Here is a 20863-nt window from a genome sequence, read left to right on the forward strand (position 1 = left end):
TTTATATTTACTTACCCTAATCACTCCCCACCTATATCTTTACATCTTCAAGAAAGACTAAAACATAGATTAGCAAAAGAAGTTTTTTCTTTCTAAATTTATTATAGCTGTGCTTGTTTTCTCAATTGATTTTTTCCAAATTTCCAGTGCAGTTTGCTACACATATTTTATTATTGAACATTTCATGTGATTAGTCAAGAAGCAGTGAAAGGTAAGGCAACTTCATCCAAAGATCCACCAGCATATGGAAAATACTGCAAATTACCAAATAAGTCCATTGAGTGAAACATAAAGTAAAAATGAGTTTAAGAGACAGCTGGACATGTTTATGTAGGCAGAAGGGGTGGAAGATATGCTGACAACACAAAGAGGTGTGTTGCAATAAACTTGAAGGAGACAGGCCATTGGGCCAACTATCCCTTTTCTATCCAGGAACTCCTTATGTTCTCATTAGTGTCTCACATCTGGACAGCTGTGTTATTAAAATTTGGCTCTAGATTTGAGTCAATGAAAAAGTTTGGTATCTCACTTTCATTCTTCTTTATACATATTAAATATACATACAGGCACACACACAAGTTTCAACTTTTGTTCACAGAAGCATTTCACATGCAGACATCAGATTTTGGTTACTCGTGGCCAAACAGAGGGAAGGGCTTTGTGAACAAGCTTGTTCTCCTCATGTCCACCTCTGTCTGATGTGAGTCCATGTTCATGGCACCTCACTTTCAGAATACAACATTCTAAACAGTGCTTTCAATGGCCACCTTCAATACTGAGTTAGGCCTTTGGTTTCTATAGCTGTTATTTAGGAAGAGGAAATGTTTTAACGGTCAAAGGAAAAGGGCAGTTCTCTTCATTCTTTTATCTTCCCTCATCTCTTAAAATATGCAGTTAGAAAAGATTTTGTAGACAACTGGTTAGAAGCCAAGAGTTTCACTGACCCTTTTACTCGTTGCCATTTCCCATTTCTTGCCTCAGGAACTGGTCGAGCTGTGGAATGCATTCACATTTCGGTTTATGCAATGTGGGCATAACCTTCGTCCAAACACAACTACCAAACACCTGCATTTGCACTTGACAATTACCAGGCACTTGGATCCCTACTGTCTCATTTGCTCTAAATCATGATCCCGTTAGGTTGGTGCTATTATTTCACATTTACAGATGTAGAAACTAAGGCCCAAAGAAGTTAAGTGACTTGGCCAAAATCACATGCCCAAGTGCTTAAGTGGTAGAGTTAACACCTGTGCTGCCAAGCTCAGCCTTTAAAAAAACAAACAAACAGCTGGGAACATAGGTTTAAGAATAAACTTACATTCAAAGAGAAAATAAAGTCCCATGTGATTAGCTTTAAAAATTAAGTTGAGCAAAAACATAAATAAACGATTAGCTTATAATCTATTGGGTCCTTTCAAAAGACCTAACTAACCCACTAGATGATAACAAATGTCTGTGTGTGCTACTTAGTTATCCCAAGAGTAAAGACACTTAAACAAAATTCATGCATTCACTAATTAAACACTTCTTTCTAGTTCTGTTATTTTTGTTTTGGTTTGGTTTTGGTTTAAAAAAATTATAACCATTAAAGTCAATAAATAAATCAAAATATTAAAAGTACTTGTTTATATTTCTTTTAATTGCAAGCATCACAACTTTTGCAGGGAAAAAAAACAAGCCTTACCTATATTTTAATAAACTGACAATTACTGAAAATATTATTTCCCAACAAAAGCCAAATTTACACTCAAAACTATTCATTGTTCTTGCTGCACACAGAAGCCTTATTCAATATTTGGGTGTAAGAGGTAGTATTGGAGTATGAACATACTATGGAGAGGAGAGCAGTGGTGGCAGGAAGAGGGTGTTTCAGAAAGAGACACTGCTGCACTGCACCTGTCACCTGGAAAGCTCAGGCACCAAAAACTCCCTAAGGAGTGGCCCCAGACCCTAGCCCCTCTGATCCACTCAGCGTTTCTGCTGTTGTGACCATTGTGCACTTTGGTTCTCTGCTGGAATAAGTGCCCTGGCCTGACTCCCCAGTTTGAGCTGCTCCCCTGATGCTCTGTCTAGCCCTTGTCAGTGTCCCCTGTTGCGGGTGTAGAGCCTATCCATGAGACCCAGTAGCTGCTTGGGGTCCTATTACAGACAAGGCAGAACCCCCAGGAAGTAAGAGACACTGCTGCATAGCTGGCTAGAAGGTCCACCAGAATGAACCCTGGATACTGACTGAGATCAGCCTCTCAAGCTTTGTGTACCAGGACTGTTTAGCTGTTGTCCTATTGTTTTAGGATCTTGGGGCTCCCACCCTGAAGCTCTGACACTGGGCTTTCTCCCCTCTCCCTTCCAGCCTACTCTGAGGTCCCAACCTGCCTTTTGCCCAGCCTGGGAGGGTTATAACCCATCACAGGTGATTTAAACTAATTTCAGTGCTATTTGATGGATTGTAAAGAGCTGACCCTTTGTGCATTAGGAAGATCTACTCTCGCCTTCACTTTATTTTGTAGCTATCATTTGGCTAGATGGGCCTGCCTCTTCTACTCCCAATAGCATTCATCACAGTCTGTCTTCCCCGCCAGCCCACAAGGATTCAGCCTGTCTTTATCTCTGCTGTATCCTTATTCTCTTTATGGTGCTCAGCACACAGTAGGGAATTAACAAGCAGTGGTTAAGTGAATGAATATGTGATACATGTGTGTAATTGTCAAGCAATTCATTAGCTTAGGAAGTGAAAGGTCCTCACATATTTGAATTTATTAATTGGCTGATAACATTGATGCATTAGCCAGCACATTTTAACCTTAACATATTCATGCATAGAAGCATAATTTGAAAAACTGCTTAACCAATTTCTGGGGGTAGGTAGGAGGAAGGTCACAAGTATCTTTGCATTCAGGTATTGCTTCCCAGTTATGTATAATTTATTTTGTAGCACTGACCTCTCAACAGTGAATTAAAGCACAAATATATTAAATAATATGTCTTATCTATCATTTTAACTTTCATGAAAATTTTTCTCTCTTCAAAAGAATATCTATTATTTTGATTTATGAAATGCTGAATAAAGAAAAGTAAAAGATAGTCTCCTACTAGAAGAAGCATTTCATTTGACAACAGAACTATTAAAAAGTATACATTTTTTGGGACTTACATTTATCAAAAAACATTCTGGAAAATTGGTGATAACATATATTTACATAGTCTTGCTATATTTAGTTAACACTAAGCACCCCTATGTTCATTGCAGCATTATTTACAATCACCAAGATATGGACCAGCCCAAGTGTCCATCAGTAGATAAGTGGATAAAACAACTATGGGACATTCACACAATGGGATACCGCTCAGCCATAAAAAAGAAGAAAATTCTACCCTTTGCAGCACTGTGAATGGCCCTGGTGAACATTATGCTAAGTGAAATAAGCCAGCCAGAGAAACACAAATGCCCTATTATTTCAGTTACATATGGAATCTAAAGAACAAACTCAACTAACAAGCAAAAAGAGGCAGACTCACAGATGGAGAGCAGGATGATAGCTAGTAGGGGGTTGAGGGATGGAGCAAAAAGGAAAAAGCACTCAAGGACATGGACAACAGTGTGTGGATTGCTGGGGGCAGGGGGTATAAAGGGACTAAATGGTAATGAAAATATACAATAAAGTTGACACACAAAAAAACCTTAAGAATCTTATGACTTTTCAGCAAACGAAACAAAATTTTAAACGTCTTGTCTTTGCGTGATCCCTGTGACCCCTACATTTTTATCCAAAATAAACCAAATTAATTTTCCTATTTAGCTCCCAAACTACTCTCTTGGGCAAGTATGTTTATGGTTTTGTGTCTTTGTGGGCTTAACCACAGATGAAAAACTAGTTATGGACAGAAAAGAAAAAAAAATCCTTCAGGTTGCTCTCCCAAAACCAAGGCATCCTTTTAAGTGTGCCTACATACATGTTCTCTCTGAATAAGGGGCTGTGTCAGGACTAACCTGAGTCACTGGACACTGAATTCAATTTCTGCCTTCATGGCGGTCCCATGCGACTCTGCACCAGTCCTTTCAAATCCTATCTCCTCATCTGTCACATAAGAATAACATCTGCCCTGGCTGGTATAGCTTAGTGGATTGAGTGAGGGCTGGGAACCAAAGCGTCCCAGGTTCGATTCCCAGCCAGGGTACATTCCTGGGTTGCAGGCCATAACCCCCAGCAACCGCACATTGATGTCTCTCTCTCTCTCTCTCTCTCTCTCTCTCTCTCTCACTCTCTCACTCTCTCTCTCTCTCTCTCCCCCCCTTCCCTCCCTAAAAACAAATAAATAAAATCTTAAAAAAAAAGAAGTTTGGAAAAAAAAAAGAATAACAACATCTGTACTTTAGCAGCTTCACAAATATGTTTGCATATCTTAAACATACTTAGGACTTCCCAAATAAGTAGGATTATTTTGTTTTACTCCATCAAAATCTTAATTCCCTGCTTTTCCAAACTGGACATAATAATATCTCCAACCTTGAAAGTTTATTATAGGGATCAACTGAGGTAATGCATGTGTGAAAGCTTTGAAATGTGGAAATGTTTTGCATGTGAAAGGTATTTCATTTTAATACTTTTGCAAATGCACATCTAAACTCAGTGCAAGGTATTCAAAACTTTCAATAAGACATTTCCAAGTTCTGTGTACCCTATTAATATGAATAGAAAGCTACAAGCATGGGAAGCCTGTAGCTTTCCTGTGTCTAAATATGTTGTCAGTGGAGCATGCACACACTTAAAGCTCATTGTCCAGTGATAGAAGTCAGTTTGCACCATGACATTCATATTTGGTTCCAAAACAACTTGTATGTGCTACATCCTTATTAGGATTTCTATCAGTGCTTTTGTCTCAGTGCTTGGGCTCCTAAAACAAAAGGCCATAAACTGGGTGCCTTACACAGCAGACATTTATATCTCATAGTTCTGAAAGCATGGGTGGATTTGCTTCCTGCTGAGAACTGGCTTCCCAGCTGGTGGACAGCCATCACCTTGCTGTGACCTCACCTGGCCTTTGGCTGGTGCATGCACGTGGCAACCGCAAGATCTCTCTGTGTTACTCTTTTCATAAGGACACTAATGTCATCTTGCCCCCACCTCACAACTCCATCTAAACATAACTACCTCCCAGAGGTCCCACCATCTCACTGAGGGTGAGGGACACAACAGTCAGCTCATATAGAGTATAGAGATGTAAATGATAGTCTCCCTGGCTTCACAGAGGCCTTGTTCTAGTTGAGAGAAGACCTATAAAGAAGTGATTACAGTGCAGAGTGTTAAGTGCTATGAGGACAGAAGAGCCACCTTGGACTTCCAGAAGGAGATGACACATGAGCAGAATTAAAGAATAAACAGAAAAGTCAGACAAATGAAGGCAGTAGGAAAGAATATTCCTGATAGGGTAAGTAGCATAGGCAAAAGCTCTACCATTGGAGACAGCATGGTTTTTTCAGGGGGGAAACAAACAATAGTATAAAAGTGTAATGTGCCACTGGAAGAGCAGTGGGTCAGGAGGACAAAGGAGAAACATGAGCCCTCAGTGAACTTCCCATTCTTTGCCGAAGAACATATGGTTTATCTCATTGGCACTGTGCTTCTCACACCGGGTACTCCAACCCTGGGGACAGTCAGAATTAAAATGGCCCATCTTCATTCTGAATTTTACCCAAAACTATGGGAAAGGAAAACAGTTTAAATTGAAGTATTATTATTACAAAACAATATTTATAACTATTAAAACACCCATCCTTAAGGTTACCTAACTTTGAAAAGTGCAGCCAGTGTGCAATGCGGGAATTGCTAATGGCTTTTGTGCTCAGCAGGAACAGTCAGGTTTATGTTTCACAACACATCAGTTGCTCACTCCAGTGATGGTGTGGAGAATAGATACAAGGGAAAAAACTGGAAAAAATGGAAAAGTCAGTTAGGAGGTGGTACCGTCTTCCAGGAAGAAGATGAAGGAGGGCAGCTGAAATAGGGTAGGGGTGTAGGTGTGGGGGATTTGAGGAATTGGAGCATATCTGAGGAACCTGGGAGGTAGATCATTAGCACTTGCTAAGCGATTGAATATGGAGATTAAACAAAAGAAAAGAGTCAAAGGTCAACCCAGGGTTTAGTCTTGGAAGCCTGAATGGACAATGGTGCCCATTCAGCAAGCTGGAGAATATGGAAGAAAGACAGAAGTTTGAAGAAGATTATGCCTCCAGCTTTGAGTATGCACATAGCTACATGCCCACTGAACTCCAGGTGAAGATTCCCAGAAGTTATCCCAATAGTCTCTGATTCTCCTTGTCAAAAACCACAAGCATTTGCAAGGCAATCAGAGTTAGTGGAACATTTTGTTTTATCTTCTTTCCAACTTTCAGTAGCCATCTCTAGAGTTCATAGATTAATTACACTTGGTTCCTTCATTGTTTTCTCTGACACCTGTGACACCTGTGACATAGTAACTGCCTAGGCATGGTTTTCTGAAAGAGGCACCAACTTCTTCAAGTTCTGTATAGTTCCCCAGGTTTCTAACCTGTTTCATAGCAACAGCACATGTCACTAACATGACAGACTGCTTATAAAGAAGTTACCTGGAGGGAAATTTATGATCATATCATCCACCAATCCCTTGGCATCCTGAGTCCTTACTTCTGAACTTTATTTCACTTCCAGCCACTTCTTCATCATTTCCTATCTAGCTCTCGTCCTCCCAGTTGTAATAAAATAGATACTGGTCTCAGGTGGGAAATAAGCGTCAGAAACAGATGAACTCATAAGACAAAAATCTTATGTCCCTATCCTCCTGTTTTCATGCAAATGTCCCTAGTAATTAAATCAGGAAGAGAAAATGTAGCAAAAACATAGCCAAATGGTTTCAAAGTTTCAAAAGAAGCTGTAAATATGGTCCTTTTTAGAAGATCAGGTTCTAACTAGAGTATGAGAAAGGGTAACAGTTGTCCTGATGAAGCAGTTTTTAAATTCTTCTCAGTGATTTGAGGAGAGATAACCAATGTATGTTAAAGAAGCTGGCAAGATTTTTAAATAGTTCGGACGCTATGGGGAGCATTTTTTTTCCTTAAAGGAATGTACTCAGTAGTGTTGGCAAGATTTTATTTCAATGTGGCTGTGCTTATGTGAGGAAGTTATTTTGAACTACCCTAGTATAAATATGTATGACTTTATTTGTATTGAAAATTTCCTTTGCAAGTGAGTGGCGGAGGATCTGTTGTAACTCTATTGGTTTGTAAGTAATTTAGGTATTTTCATTTTGCAAATAAAATATTATACCCAGAATTCAAAAATAATATCAGAATCTTGTTTGTGACCACAGGTGATTTTTGCATCTACATTAATAATGCCTTTTAACTCCCTTTTTTCCCCATGTGGAACAAATGACATCTGTTGCCTTAAGTCTGGTAGCATTATTCATGCATGCATGCTTTCATTCATTCAGGACACATTATTCAGCACCTCCCATGCACCAAACTCCATGCTAGGCACTGGGCATACAGCAATAGTATTGAATTGTCCAACTTCATCACATATTTCAGGTAAACATTGTTTCTTCCAGGCAATCTTCTGCACCCAGAGGAAATTTCAAATCCTAAGATCATACTTACTATTTAAAAGCCAAGATTGTTAAAGACTATGGACAAGGCTATCTTTGAAAGATAGTATTTTTCCTCTGAATAGAGGGCATCAAAGGAAAGGTAAGAAGAGGCGAGGGTCTGAAGCTGAGAGAAGAAGAGAGAGGGAAGGGTGTTGGAGAAAGTGATGTAAATAGGGCTCACGCTTTTCATATACTTTTGAACAACCATTGAATACTTTTCTACATGAAAATTAATCTGCTGGTAGGAAAATTATCTAGCCCATTGAAAGAGAAATGAAACAAAATTCCCCATCTTTTTTGTTTTCTCTCTTTGGGTGGTTTATGGTGTTAGGAAGGTGAGGGCATCATTTATCCTAAATTACAACTTCACACTTGCCTTCAGAAGCAAACTATATTTTTCCTACTCCACTTCATTTTCTCCTTATGATTTCTTTTCTGGAGAAAACCTCTTATTAAATTTTAATATACTTACTTAAAAATAAACCCTAAAAAGATTCATTAGAGCCATTTAAATGTAATGACAAATAAATATACAGAATTTCGCATTTGCTCCTTTTTCTCTTTCTTTTTCTTTTCTTTTTTTTTTTTTTTTTTTTGGTGGGGGCATACGTAAACTGACACAGAAAAGAGGAATAAAATAGTTTGTGTTAAATAATGTAATGTAATATGTGAGAAAAAGGAGGTTGTGCCAGTTTAAGTGTCTATGGTCCTTCCTGCCACCCACATCTATCCTCACTCTTCTCTCAAGCCATTACAAGTGTGAAATAGATCAGTTTACATGCCCTTACAGCTTTCTGATGAATGGCAAATTCCATAAACAACAACAAATATTTACTACATAATAGGCACTATTCCAGGGGATTAAGAAAAACACATTGCTTTTCTTTGTCAAATAAATTACTATTTAGTGATCTTAATTGAAGCAATGATTAAAAACTTCCAAGTGATGGCTATAGTATCATAAAAAGCATTATTTTGCCCCAAATTCAGAGTCCAGTGTGATTCTAAATGACATTCACAAGCATACAAGTTCTGCCCAAAAGGTATCCAGCCATGTAATATGAAAAATAGGTTCATTTATTGAAGAAGATAAAAGATACAAGACATATTATACACAGGACAATGATGCCTCAGTCCCCTTCAAAGTAGGCATGTTGGGACCTCACACAGTTCACCCAATTGCTATTAGCTGCCCCATCATATTTTCCTGAATCTCATTGATGGTCTGAAATCTCTTCCCTTTCAAAGGTGATTTTAGATTTGGGAAAAGCCAGAAGTCACAGGGCACCCAATCTGTACTGTAGGGGGATTGAGTCACCTGGGTGACTTAATGTCTCATCAAAAATCTCTGCACAAGATGTTATGCATGAGCAAGCATGTTGTCGTGATGAAGCTGCCAATCACCAGTTGCCCATAGCTGCGGCCCTCTAAATCATCCAGATAATTGCTGTGGAGGAATGTTCAAGCTTAACACAAAATTTGATGTAGATGCGTTGTCCTGTTCACTCAGTCATTTTGAATGTGATGGCCACACCGTGCACATGGTCACTCAAGGGTGTCTACCACCCCCACTGACTAGTACAGTGAAGTGATCATTGTTCCCACATGCTCATTCCAGTCCACTCTTTTTGGCTGCCAAGTTACACTGATGTCACACAAACCGTTCCTGTTATATTAACAATGCTGGACTTTTTCTGGACAGACTTTGTGTTTCACCCAACCCTGAACATTTTCTTTAACCACACAAAAATCCTCCTCAATAGAAGCAAAAATTCAATAGAGATCATCCTTACTGAATAACTACAACAAACTGATAAATATTTTTTTCAGTATCTCCCATAAATGCTAAGTGACAATAGATAATAATATAACTCAGGACCATGATGATTTCTCCAAACTAAAATTCCAAATACTTATTAGATAGATCTATTAAGCTTTGAAAAAAACGGGGTTTTAATTCTCCTTCTCCTCTTAAAAGGCCAAGTATTTTCTATCCATCTTGTCTAGAAGGATGGTGCTAGCCATGTGCCAAGAATAATAGGTAAACCAGCTTCCCTCAACCCAGAAAAATTACCCCTTTGCCACAGGAGCCATACTTATGGTTCCACAATGGCCAAGGAAAAACCTAATAGGAACAGATTTTTTTGCATGTGTAGCAAAGTTAGTTCCAGAGAGACAAAAAGAAGCCTGGTTTGCACTGTAGCAGAACCATTGGAACAATATGCTCCCTGTGTCCACAGCCCAGTCCTCCCCTGACACCCTCCTTTCTAGGGCATAGGGTAGAAAAGTCACACACACAGTAGATCATGCCAAGGCCTGCTGATCCAACCCTATTCCCAAATTTGTAGGCAGGAGGGCGAAGCAATGTCTTTACTACATACATATTCTTACATTTCTTTTCCTAAGTCCAAGCTTCAGCATTCAAGTGGGGAGTTAGAAGATAATGCAGGCAAACTTTGTAAGTGCTAGTCCATCCCTTCTCCTCCAGCCCCAATTTTTTCAAGCCTCTGTCACTTTTATAATATTTATTTTTAGAGAGAGGAGCAGGGAGGGAGAGAAACAATGTGTGAGAGAAACATGGATTAATTGTCTCTTGCATGCCCCCAACTGGGGACCTGGCCCAGAACCCAAGCATGTGTCCTGACTGGGAATCCAACCAGCAACCTTTTGGTTAGCAGGCCGTTGCTCCATTCTCTGAACCACAGTGGATCTTTGACACTGCTTGACCATGGTAAGCTGGCTACAAGAGTGCTTCCTCCTATGCCAAATTATGTAGAGAGAATTAGGTGGAAAACCTTTTTTTCCTAACCCTTGTAAATGGAAGTGTGAAATATATAATCAAGTTGTAAAGTACAGTTACTCATCTCAGGGGTTAGTATCATGATGCTTAATATCATGAACACCCTACCTTTTCTACTACAAACTGAGAAATTCCATATTACTTTTCCAACATTGATGTCAGCATTAAATTTTGATATTGTAAGAACCAGTTAAATAACTCTTAATAAAATCACAAAATAATTAATTAAATAAATAATAAGAAAATAATTAAAAATAATAAATATCACCTAAAGTACCTGTTACATCCACTCTGGTTTTCTATAATTTAACTTCAGATATTTTTAGGTTAATTCATGGGAAGGGATTCCTATTTATTGATATGCCTACCTAATACCAGACATCTTACATGTATTGTTGTATTTTTTCACCACAACCAGCTTAAATCTAAAAATCATTTTGCTCAGGTCTGACCAGTGTAGCTCAGTTAGTTGGATGTCATCCTGCAAAGTGAAAGGTCACTGGTTGGGTTCCGGGTCAAGGCACATGCCTAGGTTGCCTTTCATAGGAGAGGCAACTGATAGATGTTTCTCTCTCACATTAATGTTTCTCTCCCTTTCTTTCTCCCTCTCATTTCCTCTCTCTAAATAAATAAATAAATACTCTCTTGCTCATTTTTAAATTAAAGTTCACAAGGGTTTAATATTTTTCTTCAACACACAATCAGTACTCATAAAACAGGGAGTCAAATCCAGTTGATCTAATGCTAAAACCTCTGTCTTTGCCACCATAGTATGCCATCATCGAGAAGGTATAGAAGCTAGTTTCAAGTACACTGATGTCCTGTTCCCAGTCAACAACTGGTCAAAGAAACTGTACAAAAAATATAAAAACTAGTCTCAGGTGTGCCCATATCATGACCTTGCCTTCATCTCTGACTTGTCCTGTGCTTGGGCCCAACACGTGGCTGGGGAAAATTAGCAGGGACCTGCCTATGGAGCTTTTTCTTAGCAGAGGGTCCTGGAGAGAAAACAGAACTAGGAAACACACTCTATCTGGGAAGCCAGAGGCAAAAAAGCCAGAAAAAGCAGTCAACCTGAGCCAATATTATAACTAAAAAAAAATGAGCCTACATGTTAGGTCCAAAAGGCAAACTAAGCCATACATGTTAAAACAAGGACTAACTAAATCATCCAGGACAGGTGGGTGTGGGTTGCCATGAAGTGTGCAAAGTGGGTGGGCACAAGAGGTTCAGAAGGATGTGTGTGAAAGGAGAGAGGATGTTGGATGTCACATGTATATGGTATTGGCCATGAAAGTGGACCTGGCACATGAAAGGCCACAGAAGAATCAGCCACTTGAATAGTAGGGAAAATTATTGATTCTTTCTAGGGCACAACTAAAACTATGAGGCCTAGAGCAGCAGGGTTTTGGGTTTTTTTTTCTTAGCTATTAGTATTTTGTAGTTGTGAATATCACAGAAAGGGTAATTTTTAACAGTGAAGTTTTTATATTTAAGTACCTGAAACAACTCCGAAAGAAGTCTCAGTGCAAAGTTAAGACTGAGCAGAGTACAAAGTTTAAAATTTGAACCCTTTAACAAAATAAGGACTATCAAAGAAGACCACAAGGTAGCATGAAGTTATTCCCAGGTCTCTAAACAATCTGTATCACAGGTGGCAAACACAAGGCCCATGGGCCAAATCTGGCCCTCTACCTTGTTTTATCCCGCCCAGCACCTTGTTTCTACCTGGCGGCAGCGCCAAGCTCTCGCTTAACTGTTAAGGAGTAGTTACATTTAAACAGTCCTAAAACTACATTTGGCCCTTCGAAGGCAATCTCGAGGCTGATGTGGCCCCCAGTGAAAATGAGTTTGACACCCCTGCTGCAGGTGCAAACAATTTCTGATCCCATTTCCCTTTAAAAAGGTACAGGTCACTCCATGTCCATAGGCTGTCCAAATGGCCAATTTGATCACCAAGGAACATGGAATGGATCCTTTTAAAAAGAAAACAAGTAAGGTTGTCAGTGTTTTGAGGAGTCTTAAGGAAAACAACAGAAATCCATCTGTATTGAGATTGAACATCTCAATAGTTTTCTCCCTTAGCATTTGCATTGAAGTTTTTGCATCCCTCCCCTCAAAAATCTGGATTTGTAGATGTTTAAGAGACTCAAAACTTTCATTTTCCATTTAATAAATTGATTTTCTTCCCCACTATAGGTACTTGGAATTAGCTCAGACCCGAGGATAACTACAATTCCAAAGGGAAATGTTCAGTTCATTGTGAACAGTTTAACAGCAAATAGTGCTTTGACGGCCAAATTCCTGGTCTCCAAATTTATAAATTTGCCCTTTTTTTCCTGTCACAAGTCTTACTCAAGACCACTTCTGAGCTTTTGCACATTTAACCGTTACTCTCAAAGATAATGTGTTACTAAAGAACATGAGAAGCTTTAAGTTCATACAGTTGTACTAAAAGAAGTCTGATATTTATAACCAAACTATGAACATATTGAATATAATAAATTAACTACTGAACTAAGTGAAGAAATAAATACTGTACTTATTTTCACGTCTGTGTCTATGCATCCTTCAAACAGGTCTAAAGAATCATAAACCAGCTATAAAGCCTATGATGCTTTTTATTTTATTTCTACACTTAATGATGCAGCACTCATTCCTCAATAGAAAAATTATGAATAATACTAGAAGCTAAATAGTTGTTTTTGGCAGTCAAAAAATAATTATACTGCCTTTAATTGATCTGTATGTTCCATGTTATTTTTTCAAACTCTCATTATAATAATAAAGCTACACTACATTATAATGTGGTTTCACATATTACTTCATTTAATTCTCTATAAAATCCTAAGGAATAGCTACTATTAGTATGCCCACATTGTAGATGAGGCAACAAACTCAGAAAAAATTGCCGACGATCACAGAGGTAGTAATCTACAGGGCTAGTATTCAAAACAGATACTTTGGGCTTCAACAGACCCTGGGGTATAATATCAGGGATATGCTTGCTTAATAATTTTTAAATAACTAAATCAGCCCACATATCAATAAGTTAAAAATTTAAAAATTTTATTAAGTACGAGGTCTGAAATCTGTCTTTTGCCTCAGGTTTTGGGGTTGTTTTTTTTTTTTGCTTTTTGTTTGTTTTACTTTCTGACATGTATAAATTGATATAACCAAAAAGTTCAGTGACCAAATTCCAGTAAGAAAATATGTTGCCTAATTCACGCACATCTCTGTATTTAGAGGAGAGTGACTTGATTTTACAATAGGGTATTGTTTTTCTTAATTAATTGTTGTTCTGTCACATGTTTGCATGTGATTTCTACGTGTAAGTGGTTTATAAATTAAGTTTTATGGGTATCTAGAAAGAACAGTTCAAATCAATAAATAAACTTGTACAAGTGTTGAAGAGAAAGCTTACATTTAAATGTTACTTTGTTTCTTCATCCTAAGAGAATGAACTTTTTTTCAAAAACAGTTAAAATCAAGCATTAGATATGCAAATATGTGTTCAGATCAGAGATAGCAAAATTATTCAAATGATTAATTATTCATCATAAAATGCCAATTAATAATTATGAAGAATAAAAGGGATCTTTTGAATGCAACTTTATTTTTCTTGGCCTGAAAAGGGCTTCATATACATGTTCAACTGATTTCTAGCAAATTTTAAAAATTCAACAAAATAAACAAATTGTAAACAAGTGCAAACTCTGAATTTTATAAAGAGAACAAATGTGCCCAAAATGAATTAAAAACAAACGAAAGACAAAACAAAAAATATAGCCAAATTAATGGCATAGGCATCCTGTGCTCACTAACTTGCTAAGTAATGAGGCAACCTGGCCATAGCAACAACCGAACAACTCAAGTTGTGTGTCTGCTTAACACGGACAGAATGCATGACATAGTGTTTCACTCTGAGTAGGCTGATCTCTGTTAGGGGTGGGGAGGTGCTTTAGGAAATACTTTACACCCTCCAGATAGTCATTAAAGGAAAAAGCACATTTTAAGTTCCTTTAAAGTAACTATTGTAATCTCTAAAGTCTGTTAAGCACTGCTAAAATATCACTATTAATGAGAAATTTTCTCACATTGTCTTGATTCTTAAAATTTTCTCTATTCCAAGTATTATTCATTTTTGGGAAGCCTGTATTTTTTTAAAAGTCAGTTTGAACTGATATGATAATTCAGAATAAGAAGCAATTATGATACTGAGATATTGATTTACACTTTTATTTTATTTTATTTTATTTTATTTTATTTTATTTTATTTTATTTTATTTTACTTTTTACTGACACCTGGTGAACTTGTTCTCTGATGACCCAGGGAGTTAATTTTAGTCAGGGTGTCCCTGACCTCCTGCTGGTAGATTAATAATATATTTAACATTGTGTTTTCAAAACGAAATGATAAATCTGGACACATAAAGGAGGCAGAAAAAGAGAGCGAGGAAGAAGAGAGGCTGTTAAGAAACACAAGAGATTGCAAAAGGGAGAGATCAAATAGAAAGAAAAGAGAATGTAGGAAATGCAATTGGGAAAGAATTTAAAGAAAATCGGGATAAGGGGCAGGAAGGGCTGAGAAGGAGAGCAAGAGGGAGGTAGGGAAGGAAGGGTTTTTGGTTTTCAATTCCCTGGCGAGACTGCTGGCGTCCGCGCCCTGAACGCCACAGCCTTCCAACTGGAGGCTAAAGCCACCTCCTCGGGCCTGCGTCGCATCCAACTCAGTCCAAGTTTTCTGGTGACTCCTACAGGGCCCCTTCCCGTCACCACCATCTCCCCCCCCACCCCCCCACACACACCCCTCCTCCATTTAGTGAGAGTGACAGTCGCGTGGAGGAGGCTTTTCCAGGCACAGCCTTTCTCATGGTAATCAGCCCCCTGCATCACCTCCCCACCGCGGCCGCTCCCGCAACGTGCGCAGCGCTGGGACCCCGGGGACCGGAAACAGGGCGGCGGGCGGGGAGCTGGCGAGCGAGCCAGGTCAGCTGACCCGGCGGCGGGGCGGGGGTCGCGGGGCTCCCGGGCGGGGACAGGTCTAGCGAGCGGGCGGGCAGCCGGGGGCCGACCCCTTCCCCCGCCCCCCCCCCAAGTGCTCCTCGGCCCGCGCAGCGGGGGCCTTACCCAGAGATCAAATGGAGGGACCGAAGCTGGGGGCGCGGGGGACTGAGCGCGCGGAGCATTTGGGGCCACAAGCAGACCTGTTTTGCGTCCATAAATTAAGACGCCTATTTGAGTCTTGAAGTTTGCTGGTTCCTGTCAGTGGAGGAGACGTTGGCTGGCAAAAGCACTGAAGCCGAGAGTCAGCCTTAACTTGAAAAAATTAAAATAAAATTAAATTAAATTAAATTAAATGAACACTTCAGCTGGCTGCCCTGCTGGGGCCAGGTGACGTGCGAGATTCCACAGCCCGCGGCCTCGCAGCAGGGATGTTAGGGACGGTCTGAGGTTGTCCGGTCCTGTTTTGATTTTGTTTGAAAGGGCTTCTCAGAGAGATGCTCCTGATCCCCCCCTCAACACCCCCACCCCCACCCCCACCGCCCCATGCTAGGCTTAACTCCGAATGGATTGGATTGCGAGTTTGCACGTGAGAAAAACCGTTTGGCTTGGCTTGGACCCCTGCCGCCCCCAAACCCCTCCACCACTCCCAATCCAGGGGACCCCTTATCACCCTTTGCTTGCAACTAAGAAGTTGCTCATCTCCTGCGTAACAACATGGGGTCAAAATAATTCCTACGGATGAAAGATCAATTCTGTTTCAAAACGAGAATAAATTCCTTTTCAAAAAATTTTCTCCACATTGTACAAAATAAACAGAATTTGCTTAAAAAAAAAAAAAAAAAAGAGCTGTGGCCAAATTCGAGTTACTTCTACAGCCTGTGTGTTCAAGGGCAGAAACATTGTATCTCTTCTGGCATCTGGGCCCAGGAGCCGAGCTGGGGGCAAGGGTGAGGTGGGTAGCGGCTGTGAAAGTTTAGGAAACTGACAGACTGAGAGGTGAATGGGGGGACAGGCACCAGGTCCTGGCTGGAGGGAACAGGAAAACAAAAGTGCATCTTCTCACCCTGCCTGGCTGGAGGGAATCCTGAGGAGGCAGTTTATTTTACTCAAAGAAATCCTAAAGAATTATTTTTCTCCCTCCATGTCGATTGCAATATTATTTCACATTTGCATATATCTGTTGTTTTAATCCCCTTGGTCTCTGCTAATCTCGGAATGGATTATTAATGGAAAAGAAAGACGAGGAAGAAGCTACTCATTTGCAGGACTTATTTTGCTGTGTGAGGAGAGGAAAGCTGGCAGCCCCCAGCCCTCTTTCGACTTTTCCCTGCGTCCCGCGCTCCTGCATCTCGCAGACTCCACTATCCCCATTGTCCCCACTGGCCTTCGGACTAAGGGAGCGTTCGGGACAAATGTGTATTCCGGCTTTCTCCGATCCCACCGCCTCTGCGTTGGGGGGAATTCTGTAGGTCAAATAGGGAGGGAAGTGCCAGAGGCGTGCCAAGCATGGGTGGGGGGGGGGCGAGCAACCTAACGGCGTACTCACCCCTCCTGGGGACACTTCCTGAGCCATCATCCAAATATCCACCTTGATGGGAACCCCAGAGATTACTGTTTTACCCCTGGTTAAATACTTGCATGTCGGAACTCCCAGTGCTAAGTGTTGGGGCTGCCTGCTGCCACTTGAATAATTACTGAGCCCAGAATAATCAAATGATTAGGTGTTTTTAGTGGAAATACTTGAGTCTTTTTTTGTAAGTCAGAGCCTAGGTAGCCTGACATTAATATACTGTACATAATAAAGACAAGATATGGTAGGCGTTCGATTGGATTCTTAGACCTGAAGTTTTACTGTGGAGTGTGTGTGTCTGGGTGAGTCTCCAGTGGCTACCTGGGCTCCTAGGGTGGCGTCCTGCCCTGAGCACTCCATGCAATGGGCTCCTGCTTCCCCCGGAATTGGAGAGGGAAGACTGGAAATCAAACTTCTAAAGAAAGCTGAATTCCAGTTCTTATTTTTTTTAAAGGGAGGGGGTGGTAAGATAAAGAAACAAGATATTAATAATAGAGGTAAATTTCAGAACAGGGACTTGATAAGTCATATATGTATATATGGCTTATAAATATCATTTTTAAAAAATGTTAAACAAAATTGAGAATGTGCCTGACTCATGTTGGAAATCTTTAATTTCTTTCTTATTACTAGTTTTTAGACTGACAAACTTCACTGGTCCTCTTCTATAGGTAATTTATCTGTAATGAGGTGGGCAGAGGATTGATTTGCCCAGCTATTCTCATTGTAATAAATACTCAACTTAGGAAAGAGTGAGTCTGTAACCAACTATGAGAACTGACTTTCTTGCATCCTAAAGTAAGAATTGGCTGTACTCATGCTGGTGGCTATTCCCTTCCCCCAAAAAATAAACATATAAAATACAAAGACATGCACCTCTGGGAGTGTGGATGTGGCAACCCATGTGGTGGCTTTTTCCTCCTCTGAGTGCAATTGCCAAGTGACTCTTACATTCAAAGTCTTGTTTTAGGCACACATTCAAAGCACAGTTCAGAGCAGTTTATCTTAATATAAGTAAAAGTCTAGTGTTGGTTCAGGGTATTATTTGTTTCAGATTTCATCAGACTGAAAACAGGGGTGTAACATATTAACAATATTAAAGCAGAAAAAATGGCATGAGGCTATTCTTTCGTCCTCTTGACACCTCTAGATTTACCTTTGCAAAGAAGCCCTAAGGTTGTGGGACTGAAAGTTTATTTGTACTCTGAGATCCGCAAGCACTTTCACTCTTTAAAAAAAAAAAAAAAAAGCCTCACAATTCTTTAAGAAATTGAGCCTGAACCATTGGAGGCTAAGAGATTTCTTCCTTTTCCGATAAATGCCTGTGCTCAGCATCCTCAAATTTGGCTGTCTTTATTTACTTCTATATTAGTTCCAATTATGTGCAGTGTAAACCAGCTTTTTGATTAACAAAACAGCAGAGCATTGGTTAAGAACACTTAAACTTCAAAAAAAAAAAATTCCCTTGGGAAGTGGGCTCTGAATTGGTTAATAATGTGCAGTACTTGCTAAATTGCTGACTTCCAGATGTGGAAAATATCTTTCTTGTTTAGGACCTATGTAACCTGATTGGATTACGACAGAAGCGTCACATTGGAAGCTTTTGAGTGATTATTTAATTAACCATACAGTAGAAAGCTGTATTCTCCAGGAAATCCCTTCCATATTTACATAACCAATCCCTTCAGAGCAAAGGTGGAGTCTTTTCTTTTTAATTTTACTTTAATTGCAATATCAAAAATATATATACTCCCAAACTTAGACCCCATGCTGTTTAATATTATGCTCTTCCTTCCCTGCTAAGTTCCTCTATGGCCTTTCTCCTTTTCCTCCTGCCTCACCACACACACTCCCTCACTTTGTAGTAAGGTCTCCTTGAGATGTAGAGGGATTCAGATATGGTCAACCCAGCGCTCTCTGTTAATTTACTTAGAAACTCCATTTAAAAAATTCCAAGCTACTTTTTAGTTTGAGGATGTAATCCAGAAATTCATCACACACACAACAACAACACATGCACCCTAAGATGCAGTTCACAGGCAGCATTCTTTTTTCCTGGTTCTGGCTTCTACAAAGAAGAAAGAGAGAGAAAGGGCAAAGAATTTAGTTCCAGAAGCTGTGCTGAGAAATCCACACAACTTAATGTGCATCTCAAATCTGGTCATTAGAGATATCTGTATATGAAGAGGCAATCTGAATTGAGGACCCGGGATCTTTCCCTTTAACTTTCGCCCCTTGGAGTTCTCCAGTTCTGTGAATGGTGTGCACCGTTTTCCGCCCAGTACGCTGTAGGATTTAGTGATGAGGATAATGATGCCAAAGGCTTGACTGGGGGAGGGGGGAGCAGGGTGGGGGGGGCGTGGAGAGGGGAGGGAGGAAGGCGAGAGGGAGGGAGAGAGGAAGGGAGGGAGGTGGAATTTCATTTCTTCCACTAAAGCCTTTGCGGAGACTTCAAGGTATAATCTATCCCAGATCCTTTCCCAGAGAGAAACTTGGCGATCACGTTTTCACATGATGCTCACGCTCAGGGCGCTTCAATTATCCCTCCCCACAAAGATAGGTGGCGCGTGTTTCAGGGTCTCTCTCTCTCCTACAGAAAAGAAAAAGAAAAAAATGTCATTAGAAGAGGCGTAACACGTCAGTCCGTCCCCAGGTTGTGTTTCCTGGAGTGGCTAAAAGAGATCAGTTCTAACCTGCTCCGCAGGAATAACGGTCCTGCCTCCCGACACTCTTGGCGAGGTTTTGTACAGTTTGCTCCGGGAGCTGTTTCTTCGCTTCCACCTTTTTCTCCCCCACACTTCGCGGCTTCTTCATGCTTTTTCTTCTCACCATTTCTGGCCAAAACTACAAACAAGACTTCTCAGGTAGGTTTTTTTTCCCCTTTTCTTTTTATTCCTTTTTGGTAGGATCACCCCCCCCCTCCTTTTATTCTTTTTCTCTTTTCAAGTGAGAATGTGAGTCCGAAGTGAGAAGGAGTGTCTGTGGGTAGGAATTTCAGGTGGGTTTAGCTCCTTTATGGCAAGCTTTTTCCAAGAGTGACTTCTTCGATTTCTCTCCCACTCCTGTTCGCTCGCTCTCTCTCGCTCTCTCTCGCTCTCTCTCTGCTTCCTTTTCTCTCTTTTTTTTCCTCCCCCAAATAATTTGCCCTGTACCTGTCCATCCAGGTAACCCAAGGTGCCTTTTGCTACCCAAGCTATGAAAAGTTTTCCTGAGAACTATATAATTGGAATAAAAGCTCTCCAAGGGGAGAGATCCTGTTCTATTTTCACATCTAGTTCCAATTCATTGTATTCAGCAATTACAACTTGGCAAATACCTGTTAATAATTACAAAACTTGATCGATACAAACCTACCAAATTCGGGGCAAGTCTTTCTCTTAGATATGGCAGTCCATCCTCCTCTCCCACCGGAGAAGGCTGTTTTCTAAGCAGAAAGTGTCTGTTTTTTGTCTGCTTAGCGAGTTTCATTTCTTTATTTCATTCTTTGTGTGTGTATGTATGTGAAGTAACACCTCACTTCTGCGATGATAAATAAAGAAGTGAAAGTCCTCATGGAACTTGAGTCGTTTACTAAAGTTGGGGGGGCTGGGGGTCACTACAGCTGGGATGAAAACTGCTGTCAGGATATCAGGGATTTAAATTAAGAATAATTTCGAAATTGTATTTTAAATGGCATAGTAATATAGATGGACTTAACAGGAGCCACATACACACACTCATCCCATTCCATACTTTGGCACTGAAAAGTCGAGAGAGAGAGAGAGAGAGAGAGAGAGAGAGAGAGCAAGCAGGGGTTCCCAGGAACAGTGGTGAGCCCTACTAACATGAATGTGTTTATCTCCCACATATATATATATATATAT

General features: G+C 40.1%; 1 protein-coding gene and 1 long non-coding RNA gene across 6 annotated transcripts in view; one reads left to right on the forward strand and one right to left on the reverse strand.

The window, feature by feature from the left end:
* LOC114495477 overlaps nt 1–20863 on the reverse strand; it is a 52473-nt gene that overhangs the window by 31060 nt on the left and 550 nt on the right. The window contains exons 1-3 of one of the 4 annotated variants that reach the window (XR_004902648.1): nt 20355–20620; nt 19694–19844; nt 15554–19590 (exon numbers count right to left, since the gene is read on the reverse strand). This is a non-coding gene — a long non-coding RNA (uncharacterized LOC114495477). Of the gene's footprint in view, nt 1–15553; nt 19591–19693; nt 19980–20354; nt 20621–20863 lie in introns of those variants that run through there. The other 3 variants (XR_004902646.1, XR_004902647.1, XR_003684410.2) reach the window with 3 other exon arrangements.
* Nucleotides 19423–20863, forward strand: part of ZEB2 (zinc finger E-box binding homeobox 2) — a 131759-nt gene continuing 130318 nt past the window's right edge. Inside the window, exon 1 of one of the 2 annotated variants that reach the window (XM_028508534.2) lies at nt 19423–19864. The gene's annotated coding sequence lies outside the window, so the exon portion shown is untranslated. The remainder of the gene's footprint in view (nt 19865–20863) is intronic. The other variant, XM_036023522.1, reaches the window with a different exon arrangement.

This window comes from Phyllostomus discolor, chromosome 4 (assembly GCF_004126475.2).
Source record: "Phyllostomus discolor isolate MPI-MPIP mPhyDis1 chromosome 4, mPhyDis1.pri.v3, whole genome shotgun sequence".
Taxonomy (NCBI): domain Eukaryota; kingdom Metazoa; phylum Chordata; class Mammalia; order Chiroptera; family Phyllostomidae; genus Phyllostomus; species Phyllostomus discolor.